The sequence below is a fragment of the Chironomus tepperi genome, unplaced genomic scaffold, assembly GCF_022539635.2.
Source record: "Chironomus tepperi strain 1889 unplaced genomic scaffold, CSIRO-AGI_Ctep_v1 contig_337, whole genome shotgun sequence".
In the NCBI taxonomy this organism is placed as follows: domain Eukaryota; kingdom Metazoa; phylum Arthropoda; class Insecta; order Diptera; family Chironomidae; genus Chironomus; species Chironomus tepperi.
This window is the reverse complement of record NW_027226459.1, coordinates 3097328-3110127: the sequence shown is the minus strand read 5'-3', so window position 1 is coordinate 3110127 and position 12800 is coordinate 3097328.

Below are 12800 nucleotides of genomic sequence, written 5' to 3'. Positions count from 1 at the left end.
GGAAATCAAAGAAATTTAAAAAGAAGAACTAAAATATAATTCAATAATTTTTTAAAACATGGAAAGACTCTACCGCAATATAAACGTAAAATAAAAATGTGAATGTGAATGAAATCAACACTTGAGAAGACGAGAAATGGAAGAGATGTATTTTTATAAATTAGAGATTTCCTGTAATATATTTTGTAATTTATAATGGAATATAAAATAAAAAAAACCTATATTCGATTTATTATTATTGTCCTTTCGTCAAACCAATAAATTTATAATGCGATGAATATTTTTGTGTTCCTCAAAACAAAATGCATTTGTGTCATCTATCGAACATGTCAAAAGTGAAAAGAAATAGTAAATAAAGAACTTGATAATGGATCATCATCGTCATCAAGATGGGACTGTCTTTCTATTTTGTGGGACATGACTTATTGCGGGCATGTGTTGAGTTTCATTCAATGAAATACAAACTGTTTTTTATGGAAACTTTATGAAAATAAATGTTTTTTAATTCAAGATTTTTTTTCAGTCCACTCATTAAAGTTGGGTAAACAGTCATTAAATTAATTATGAAAATTTTTTTCGGCTTTGAAAATTGATACATGCTTTTGATGTCGTTTTGCTGAATGATGGTCCATCATGGTGGGGAATTAAGATGAATTGGAGTTATGGTTTTCAAAATTTATGAAATTATTTTCAAATTTTATTGCATTTAAATTGAAGTTTTGTAAATTAACTTTATATGGTTTGGTGGCTCAGTGGTTAGAGTGTTGTACAAGTACATCTAAGTTGTGAGTTCGATTCTTGCTCATAACGATATTACTTTTTTGTTCTTTTTTCATTTTTTTATGATTATGCACTTAATATGCCCAGGAAGGTGCTAATTCTGATTAAAACAATTGGAACTACGAGTATCCCATTGTCCATTTTTGAAAACACCTCTTTTTTCTGTACCAAAATGAGTAAACCCTCCCAAGACTAATGCAAACCCCTCTCAAAACAGCTCTACAATACTTAATTAAACTCACACATCCTCTTAAAAACCTTACAATAATCAAATCATCCCACACAATCCAACAACATCCGCAAATCCCTTTCCTCACATAATTTAAAGCATCTTCATGTTAATTAATTAATTAAAAATCAATTCAAAACTTTCATAAATTCAATTAAGCGTAACAGAATCGATAAAACTGTAAGTGCATCCTCGACCACATCTGTTTATAGTAAGCATGAGTGAGATGGAGCAAAAACAAAAAAAAAACCTCCCCGCTGATACAGTTAATCATTTAATTTATGCACACATGTTTACTCTTTTTTTCATTTTAAATTAGTGATTCTGATGCGATTAAGCACTCAATTTCATTTTATCTGATTCCATTATGATAAGTATCATGCGTAATTTATGTCAAATTAATTAAAAATAAAGAAAAATATTTATTCGATATGAACTACTCGGTACACAGTCAGACTGTTTAGTTATCTGTTGTCGACTAAAGTGCTTAATTATAATTAATAATAAATTGTGGAAAAAAATGTGCTTTGCCAGTTGTCATTTTAATGATTTTTGTCGCCTGCTGTGCCTCAATGCGATGCATTTCAAACATTGAGATCGAGACAGAAACAGCACTGTGCTACGTATGGAGATGCAAGACATGTAAATATATGGATAATTCAACTAATAGTAAATTGTCTATAGATACTGTAGGAAAAATTATGAGGAATAATTAATTGGCGCAAATAAATCGACAGTTTCGAGTTCTCAATTGACCGTAATTGATGAAAGGTTTAATTAATATTTTCACTTCTGATTTTGGATGTGTGAGAAATTTCACGGGTATGTTGGGGATTTGTTGTTTTGGTGACATTATCGGTAGCTGGTATATAGCATGGATGTAATGGGCATACACTTGGTGACATAGCGGATGCTTGGCATTAGTGCTGCTCGGATGAGCTAATGCCCCAATACTTCATATGTAGAATATTCCTAATTTCTGTTAATTCTAAAATATTTCATTGTTAAAAGTCCTCATAAATTGCGAGTTCGAATCTCATAACTTCGTATCAAACGATTTTGCATAGTTTTTGTAGTGGAATTTTCTTTTGCAGTCGCTCAAATATCCAGCAACTCTTGGAATCACCCATCACATATATTTATTTTTGCCATAATTCATCTTATTCTCTCCAAAAGTCCGTTATTGGTGTGTGCCAATGTGTGGTCTTACGACATTATCGTTGATATATGAGTGCATGTCATGTTGACAAAAATGATTTAATTTCCATTTACGTTATTGAAGTATGAAACTAAAGGAAAAGCCTGACAACATTCCTACCTGTGTTTGAGCATTTTTAGCTATACAGACATCATATAATTTATTATTTATTTTATATCTACTCTTTCAAATTATTTTTTGTTTGTTTTGTGTCCATGTGCGCTGTGTCTCGAATAATAATTTTTTTTTTTGGTAATACATCTTATAATTTCTCTTCAAATAAAGCAGATTCACATTCCAAAAGACGTGATCGAGATTTTCGATGATGTCAATGACGATAAATGTGTCTATAAAGTATTTGTGCTGTACTTGTACATATAGGCACTCTGAGGCAACTCATCAATTCAAATTAATTGAATTAATTGCAATTATCAGGCTGCTAATTTTGTAGAGTCAGTGGTGGACAACCTTTAATTTTACGGGGCCTCTATGTCCCTAGACCAGTAGTGAGCAATCGTTCATTATTCGCTAAATGTCTTCGTAGTAAGCCTTGACCAAAAACGTACAACTTACAATTTATTGCATTCCAACAATTTTTTGGTACCGTCGCACACAGGTTGCCCACCACTGTTGTAGATGATACAAATTGATTTTGGACTTAACAGAAATCATTGAAGATAGACACACTTAATGCTTAATGTGTGATAATTTACCATATTTAGATGAAAGCGCAACATAGTTTCACGTGCTGAAATTAAGCATTAGATGAGCAATTTTATGGTTTGACTTGTTGATTGGATTGACTTAGTTTTAAAATATTTGTTGCTTTTAAATAAGAATTTGTCGTTTGTAAATGTAGTGAAGATTGTAAATTTTTAGAAAATACGCAAGAGTTGAGAGTTCGAATCTCAAAAAAATCAAAATTTTTAATTATTTTTTCAAGTGCCTTTTTTATTATTTTTTTAATTCCTTCAATAAAGTCTTCTTGATCAATCCTTTTTTTTTAGCTCACTAACCTTCTCCAACACCCCATCCGTCACATCCAACAACTCAACATTTTATATGCCAAATTCCCAAAAAAAGTCATTATCTTTCTTATCAAATTCCATCAAATTGTCGACAATATTTTCTTTATTTTAATGAGACAACTGACATGAAATTGATTTGTGTGAAATGTGAAAACAAAAAGTTTGATAGAAGTGATGATTATCTTAATTTTAAACATACTGAATTATTGATGATTTGTGGTGGTCACTGTTGAATGCGTGCAAATAATTTTTAAGTAGTATAATAATTCATTGTAGGTCTTGGATGTCATAATAAGGATGTTTATGGATTATGGGTATGGAATTTGAGATGTTTTGTTGATTTAAGTGATGAGAATGTGATTGGTAGATGTAGGTAGGCTTTTACATACTTACCTACTTACTTCGCTGGCCGGACAGGTCAAGTGTAATCCATGGCCTCCCTCAGTCTGTTCCTGAAGCTGGTTCTATAGCTGGCTACCGCTTGCCCATTAACATATGTTTTTACGACAGTAAATTGTCCATCTTATCTCGTCCAATCCCGGATTTTAGTAAATATTGTGGAAATTATGGAAGTCTGGGTCAGTGATGGACAACATGTGCGCCAAAAACAATATACAGTGTGCGGTTTCAGTTGAGGCTTACTACCAAGATGTGTGGCGAATAATGAATGGTTGCTCATTACTGGTCTGGGTACTTAGATGACTAAAGGGTTGGCAGAGTTTTGATTTGGGGGTCAAAACTACCTCTTTACACACTACATTAGGATTCTACATTAGGACCATGCCATGTATTGTTAATACCAGTGTGTAGCTGTTTCAAAGACGACCTTTAATTTTTTTCAAAAAATAAAAAATTTGTTGTTTAAATTCAAATTTTTTTTGACCGTTACTTTAACTTTTCTTTGTAACGTAAATTTTTATTTTAAAATAAGTTGAGTTCAAAATGTTCAAATTTTTCGACAATCTAATGTCGATCAACGGTATCAAATCTACTTCCAAATATGCCAATTCTTTATTTTTTCCTACAAAACCCACCCAAAAAAATTCACAAACAAAACTCAAATCACGTTCATATTTTAATAGCCAATTCCTCCACATCATTCAAAATATTTCATTTAATTCCCTCTTTTATTTTGTAATTAGCACAACAAAACATTTTCTTTATAAATAAAAAAATAAGGAATAAAAAAAAGGCAAACAGAAGAGAAAGAAGTTTATTCGTAATTTATTTTAATTTTCTCATCGACACATAGCAAATAACCATGAACAAAATATTGAACATATAAAAAAATATTTAAATTTGCATAAAAAAAGAGATTTTTGTGACAAAAATTTTCCTTCACATAAATAAACAAAAGAAGAACAAAAAAAAAAAGGTAAAAGAAGACAAAAGAGAGGAACAAAAAAAAATTATTGACTGGAGACAACAACAAAGTAAGTCTGATTGGACTGAATGTGAGTTGAAATTAAAGTCGCGCAGTTTTTGGGGATGAAAAGGAAAAAAAATTTTAAGCGAGGGAATTAAAATTTTAAATTAGAGATTCGAACTCACATCATATCAGCATTTTGAATAATTACCAAATTGTTCGATATTTATATAAATTTAATTTGACAAAATCCTCTTTTTAAATCATTTAAATAACGTTTAGTCAAACCTTACTTCCAATTCTGTTCCTCCATTCATATCGAGATCGTGAAAAAGGTCGAAGAATTTATCAATTGTCACACATTCCCCAAGCCAAAAATGCAAGTAAGTCCACTACCTACAAGCAGATTTATTTGACATCCTCCTTACTTACTTCGCTGGTCTGTACGGATCAATTGTGATCCAGTACCTCCTTCAGATGTCTCTTGTAACCGTTCCTATCGCTGAATTATTCCAAAGACCCCAAAGACTCAAAAAGGTTCTCAAAATTCACCAACTCACTTACAAACTTCCTTTGTCTGGGGGTGCCTATGGGCCTATTCTCGCCCGGAGATAAGCCCTAAAGCCGACTCTATTCCTCAACAACTTCTACTAGTTCAGAATATTGAGGGCTTTGGCAAAATTCACCAAAAATTCCTCAATTCATCCAAACAGACAGACAGTCTCTGTCTTCACTTGGTATCGGAAACTGGCAAGAGGAAGCCATCGATATAGCCAGTGATAGAGTCATCGACAGAGCCAGCTTCAGGTGAATCCTGTGGGAGGTCATGGATCACAACTGATCTGTACGACCAGCAAAGTAAGTAAGTAAGTATGACAGACAATCTGCCCCACTACACCACCCCATCCTCACCAATAATGTCCAACAAAAAGATGAAGATTATAAATTGCACGACTAGTGCGTTTAATTAATCGAACTGTTGTGGCGACTTGTAAAGATTCCAATAGGTAGATATTTTTGTGAATTTTTCATTCCATTTTTAACTTCAATATTATGTTCAACTCAGCTCAACTTCAATGATTGCATTGACTGAGTGAGATGGAGATAGAATGTGAGAGGAAGAAAGAAGGAACATGAAGCAATAAATTTTTAAATTTTCTTAAAGTCGCTTCATTATCGCTTCTGTTGTCTTATTAATATTCTTAAATGTTATTTTTTACAATATATTTTGACCGGTAATATATCCATTTATTTGCAGTCTTATTTTATGCCTCCCTGCCACAGGTTCCACTTACTTTATTTTTGAATATCGATACATTGATTACTTTGTTATGGTTGGTGATTATTTCGGAGTTGGGTTTGAGGTATGATGCTGGTAGAGGTGGTAAGACACTTGGTGCTGATTCTCAAGCAGGAACTAGCGACGGGGCAAATTTTAGGTATCATCTAATGATGGCAACTGCTAGCTATAAGATTTTGTGAATTAAGGAATTTTGTAGGTTAGAACTAAGCCTAACTAAGAGCATATTCACCCAGAAACCGGCCCCCCCCCACTACATCATCCCCAAATTCACCCCAAAAAGTCTCCTTTTTGGTGGCATTTCCAACAATTCTTAACTCTGCTGTATGATTTTAAAGCCACAAAACGACATGAAAAAAGTCCAGAAAGCATGAAAAAAAAAGGAAGGAGAGAAAAAAATGTTAAACTAATTAATGAAATGTATGAAAGAGTCAGTGCATGTGAGGCAAATGGAGGGATACACATAATTTTTTTTTATGTGTTGTCTGCTTACGCGAGATCTGCATTAATGCGATTTTTTATGGTCATGGACACAGAGTTGGTCATGGAAATTAAATTATTGGAGGTTTTTGGTCACTTACAAGGGGTTTGAGGTGGGTGCTTTTTAGGGAATGCAGGCATGGACAGGTTAAAAGATCTCGAGCAGATGAAGGCAGCGATAGAGCCAGCTTTAGGCGTCATCTTGGACAGTCCATGGGTCACAATTCATCGGTACGACCAGCGAAGCAAGGAGTAGTAAGGCATGAACAGGTGTCGGGGTGTTTTAGATGCCTAGGCAAATACTAAAGCGCCCATGACATAGATATACTCAATTTTCATAGCTTTTTACCTGAAAAATCTGATTAAAATCCTTCAAATTTTACTGAAATTTCTTCTTGTGAAGTATATAAAAATTTCTAAAAATTCCTTACATTTGGAACTTAGACAATTTTATGGATTAAAAACATGATTTTCCTCTAACAACTCCAAACATTAATCACCTTGACTCCCATTGGCCCCACTTCACATCCCTGTTAAGGCACAATAATTTCATTCCTTCACTTTAACCTCAAAATTTAAATTTTATTAAGGAGATTTTTCATTATCGACTCCAACAAGAGAGCGAACAAAAATGCTTGCATATAAAATAGACAAGCCGTTAAGCCGCATATGACACATTTGGTAGTCACTCAACAAGTCCCAGAAGCTGTCGAAGGCATAATAAATTGCACTACTTTTATGACTCACGTGGATTTAAAACACAAAAATATTTTTTTTTTAAAATTAAATGTCTATGTGTAACAGGTTATTGAGCTGTGGACATTTATGCTTTGATTGAAATTTATTCATTGAATGTCCATTAACGCATTTGTAAGGAGAACTGAAAAAAGAGAGCAAAAATGTTGTGATTTAAAGTGAATTTCCATAAAATTTTTGCTTAGTACATGAATGAATGTTGATGGTAATGATGTGCTGCTTTTATATTGGAATTAATATTTTATGGAGGAATTTTTAACAATGGAAGTAAGTTGCTGTTGAATTATGATGGAAATTAAAAAAGGAAAAATTAGAAAGATGTTTTCTTAAGAAATGAAAATGAGGTGCGAGATTCTTATTGAGTAGCATATTATGGATGTGTGTATTTAGTACTTGGCTTATTTGGATGATTCTCATTAATAAATTAATATGTGACTTAAATATGTGATTTTGTTGAAGTTTAATCAGTTTTATATTGGAAAAGTTTAACAAAATTATACCAGGCACGAGTTCAAATCTCAAATAATTAATATATAAATTTTAAAACTTATCGAAAGATTTTTTTTATTTTTTGCTGTTAACCTTTATTTTGAAGAATTTCAGCATCTCCTTACCATCCACATTACCTCCAACTCCTCCATCCATCCAACAGCATCAAAAGCATTCCACGTACTTAAAAAAAACCTTAAACCATTCCGAGAAAATCCAAGCAAATCTAATTTGATAGCAAAATTGAATATGATTGACAACATAAGTGCATAAATTAATGCGAAAGATGCATAAAAGGAGCATTAACATGCTGAGTTTGTGAATATTATATACGTTTTGCAATTTCAAGTCAAGCATCCAGCGATGATGAAAAAAAAATTAAAAAAGTCCTCGTGTTATTGATCGAGGGACTTAAGCGCATTTTTGTCCCAGCGATCAGAAATTGATTAATAAGTCACTTCGAGACCTAAAAACTAAGATCCAGGTCACTTGCAGACCTAAAAACCAAGATCCAGTAAGATCCAGGTCACTTCCAGATCTTAAAAACAAGATCCATATAAAACGGATTTTCATAATTCAAATCTCATAACGGTCAAAAAAAATTCAAACATTGTTCAGTAAACACTGTTAAAGCATTGAAAAACATTGAAAAACACTGTAAAACAATGAAAAAACGTGTTGTTGTTGTTTTTGTTGTTGTTGCTTATGAAAATGAAAAATTGTTAATTATAGCATTTATGCATTGATTTGAAACTTTTAAATGTCCGATGCGCCAATAACTTCATGGACCTGATCTTTTAAAACCATTCCGAGCTCTCTACGATGTCTAGATTAAAAGTTTTTATTGGCAGCCGACCGAACAAAGTGTCTTATTAAGCTACCTTTTTGAAAAAAATTTCAAAAATGCGCTAAAAAATAGGAAAATAACATTCAAGTATCCATCTAAAATGACTAGACAGACATAAACATTAAAATCGTGTGCAAATTATGAGCTATTACATCTTCCTATAGTCAATCTTACTTCCAAGTCAATTTCTTTTCTCTTTACCCGGTTTGTTGTATCTACTTGTTATGCATTGGTGGATGGAAGTTGATTTGAGATGGTTTGTTGGATGCTGGATGGTTTAGGTCTAAGTTTCCAAAAATTGACAGCTGAACCAAATTTTAAGGATATTAAAAAAAAATTCCAACAAGTAAAAAAATCCAAAAAATGCGCTTTAGTCACCTCCAAACTCAACAACTATCTCTCAAACTCACTCTTATATCAAAATTCAAATGCATTTTTGTTCCCGTACATTTATATAATAATTAGTATTGAAAGTCACGATTACCAATTTGATCTTGTTCAGGTGTCATATTTCATCGATCTATGGATATAAAGAGTTTCTCTGTTTTGCTGTTCCTTCTCTTTTTTTTTGCATGCAATTACAATTGACATTCATAATACGATTCGAGAATAAATTTTTACTGATTAGCATGCCTGTAATGCCAATTTTCTCTCTGTTGTGTACTTCTAGTTCTTTGTGTGTTTTGGGTTAGGTGTGGATGATAGGGAATAGGAATGAGACTATGTGGATGTAAGAGATGTGAAGAAAGGATTGAGAATAATTAGGTTGTAAATATATTGAAGAACCTGAGGTATAGAGCCTAAAGCTAGGACAAGTCTCATTTTTGGGGGTCAAAATGGCTCTTAGTCAGCCTTCCCAGTGACGAATGACTCATCTACAGCTGTCCTAGTGACTTATGACTCATTTGCAGCAGTCCCAGTGTCGAATGTCTCATACACAGCCATCCCAGTGACGTCAGAGCATTGAAATATCATTTTCACGTTAAATTATCAATGTGCAGTGACGAAGACGTACTTGAGCGACTCTGTTGTGTCGTTCGAGGAACTAGGTTCGATAACTAATTGCTCCAGCTCTGCTACATATCCTAGGGTATGCCAATGCAATGTTCGTTACCAAAAAGCCACAACTTGTGTATTTAGAGAATCACACGAACCGAGTTATCGTAATTAGAACAGCGAATAAGGACTCAAAATCTAATTAGAAATTAGACTTCCCTTAGGATCGAACCCGTGTCGTTAGGGTAAGTTGTCCGACACTCAAGCCACTACGCCACTAGTGCTCTTTCATTGCCTAACCAGCCATCACTAATCTGCAATGACAAATTAGACTTCCTCTGGGATCGAACCCAGGTCGATAGGATCGGTTGTCCGATGCTCTAAATACCACACCACTGCTGGTTTTTCGTTGCCTAACTAACTACCACTAAGGTCCAAAGACAAACTACAACATCTAACCCCATACACCACACAAATCAAGTGCTGCAAAATCTACAAAAACACAAAACAAAGCACAAGACACAAACAAAAAGAACTGAATTGAATGAAAACCTTTTAAATAGCAAAAAATAATAACAAAAGCAATAGCTTTAATGATATGATGTGCGAATCAAGTCAAGCGAAACAATAAAATTATACAATGTGAATTTGATTTTTTGATTTAAACATTCAGTCAAGTCAAATCAAAAAAAAAAAAAACGGAATGAAAACAGCATAAAAAAAAGAATAAAAAAATCATTCGATATGAAAATTATAGTTAAATGCTTAGCCTATCTAGCAACAGCAGATATAATAATATTATTTATTGTTGTATATAATTTTAAAAAAAAGGCAAAAAAAATATAAAAAGCGTAAAAAGCTATTGAAATCAATCAAGCAAAACTCAAACAATATGATTTGTTGCTTAAACACTATAAAGTGATTTCGTGTGCTGTTGGAGGTGCAGTGGGTGTTGATGTCTGTAGATTGTCTGGGAGAGTTTAAATAAATAGTGGAATATTTTATTTTAAACATTTTAAAATGATTTAAATTTCAATGAAATTTAAAAATTGAAAAAATTTAAAATAAATTTAAAAATTTAAAACAAATTTTAAAATTCAAAAAATATTAAAAAATTTAAAATTTAAAGAAATTTGAAAAATTTAGAAAAATAATTGAAAATTAAAAAAAAAAATCTGAAAATTGGAAAAAAAATAACAATTTTAAATAAAATTTAAAATTAAATAAAACTTACAAAATTAATAAATTAAAAGATATTAAGAATTGAAAAAATTTAAAATTAACAATTAAAAGTCGAAAAAAACTAAAAATTGAAAGAAATTTTAAAAAAATTAAAAAGTTAAAAATATATTAATTTTAAAATTGAAAAAAATTAGAACAAAAATTTAAAATCCTGTTTGAAACAAAAGTAAAAAATTAAAATAACTTTAAAATTTAAAATAAAATTAAAAAATCCCAAAAAATTAAAATCATTTTAGTAATTTAAAATTGAATTGAATTTTAATTCGATTTTTAAAAATTTCAAAATTTCACAAAAACTTAAATTTTCTCTAAAAATGCGCCTAATGACTCCCCCAACTCCTTAAACCCCTAACACTTACCCATTTCCTATCCACCTCACTCTCTATTTTTTTATTCAATAACTTACTTAATTCAACAATTGGCGTTAGAGCATAAGCGAGACTATTGTCTATACATAATTTTTTATTCAATCATGTGCATGAAATTTTGTTTTGCTTTTGGGAAATTAAATCAACTTCTTTTTTCTCCTTCTTTCTTACTTTTTCGTCATTTGTGACCTGATTAAGTAATGACAATCATGTTTTTATTTGCTTGTTGCTACTTAGCTTTAGGGTGGAGATTTGCTTATTTGTGCGATTTTGAGTTTGGAATTGATTTTTTTAGTTGATGGCTTTAAAATTGCAAATTTTGTATCAAATTTTGTGGATTTAATATGTGAAAATTTAAATTTAGAAGAATGTCAAAGGTTCGAATCCTAACAAGATCATATGGCTATGCTTTGCAAGAGGAAAATTCTATTTTTTTTTTTTTGATAATTTAGAGAAAAGGAAGGTTTGCTACTAAATTAAAGGACGGACTCAAAAACAGCCCTACCAGACATAGAGTAGAGCATGTTCTCAATAGCAGAGTAAGCTGAGAGCAATGCTTACAAGCAAGCTCATCTAGTATATTTGAAGCCAGTATTTGGACAGAACTCGAAGTCTACCCGGATTTTGTTTAGAAATGTCAATTCCAGTCCACGTGACTCCATCCAAAACTTGAATCAACTACAAGCTCAGCTCTAATGCACATCTTCAGACACACTTTCTCTATATCTACCAAAAATTCAATATTTTTTTTCTTAATCCATAACCCCTCTCTATTTATGAATTCATATAAACTTAGTCTTAATTTTATAAACATCATAAACCAAAAAAAAAAAGCCAATCACATAATTAACCTCAAGTTTACAGCTAGATAAAAATGTAAATCCATCATAACATTCATAAATAATATACATATATATTTTTTTAAAGAAAATATTTTTCTCCTCAAAAATCTCGTAAATCTTTCAGTTGTCTGACATTTACGATCTCATGAATGATCAAAATTGTAAAGGAGGCGAATAGTCTGGGGATGGGAATATTGGGAATGCATCTAGGTAGTCAGGTGATTGAATTCATTCCAGACTTCTAGATTCATTAGATAGATCAAGCTATGCATCACTAGACTTAGACCGACATGAACTTATTTAGATTCTCTTTTAGGCTCGATGGCTCGATGGCTCGGTGGTTGGAGTGGATCGTGTTTCGGTAACAAATTATTGTGATATTGACTAAGCGGTCATGGGTTCGAGACTCAGCGAGGGAAACTTTTTCACAATTCCTTTTTGAAGCATATTCTGTGGAATCTCAGCTCACATTCTCTATTTGTAGGCTTTCCATAGATTTCGTCTAAAACTCTGGCTCTATCGCTCAGAGTCCTTAATCTAGTTCTATATCCTATTTTCCAAAAAGTCCCCAATTTCCCCAAAAACAAGTCACCCTCCCCTGACATTTCAACTTTCTCAAGCAATCCAATTACTCAATATTTTCATCATGTTCATCATTTTAATATACAGCCAGGCACAGGCACATTTATCTAAATATTATAAATAATTTTAATCACCGAAATAAAGTTGAACATAAAATGCAATTAAAAAAATTTCCTTCAAAAATTGTTTTATTGACGTGACTCTGTCTGGTTTCAAATATACATCCACATACACATAGACACAAATTGGAACTGAGCATCAGCAGCTCAACTTGTGCGGTAAAAATTTTTAATTTCT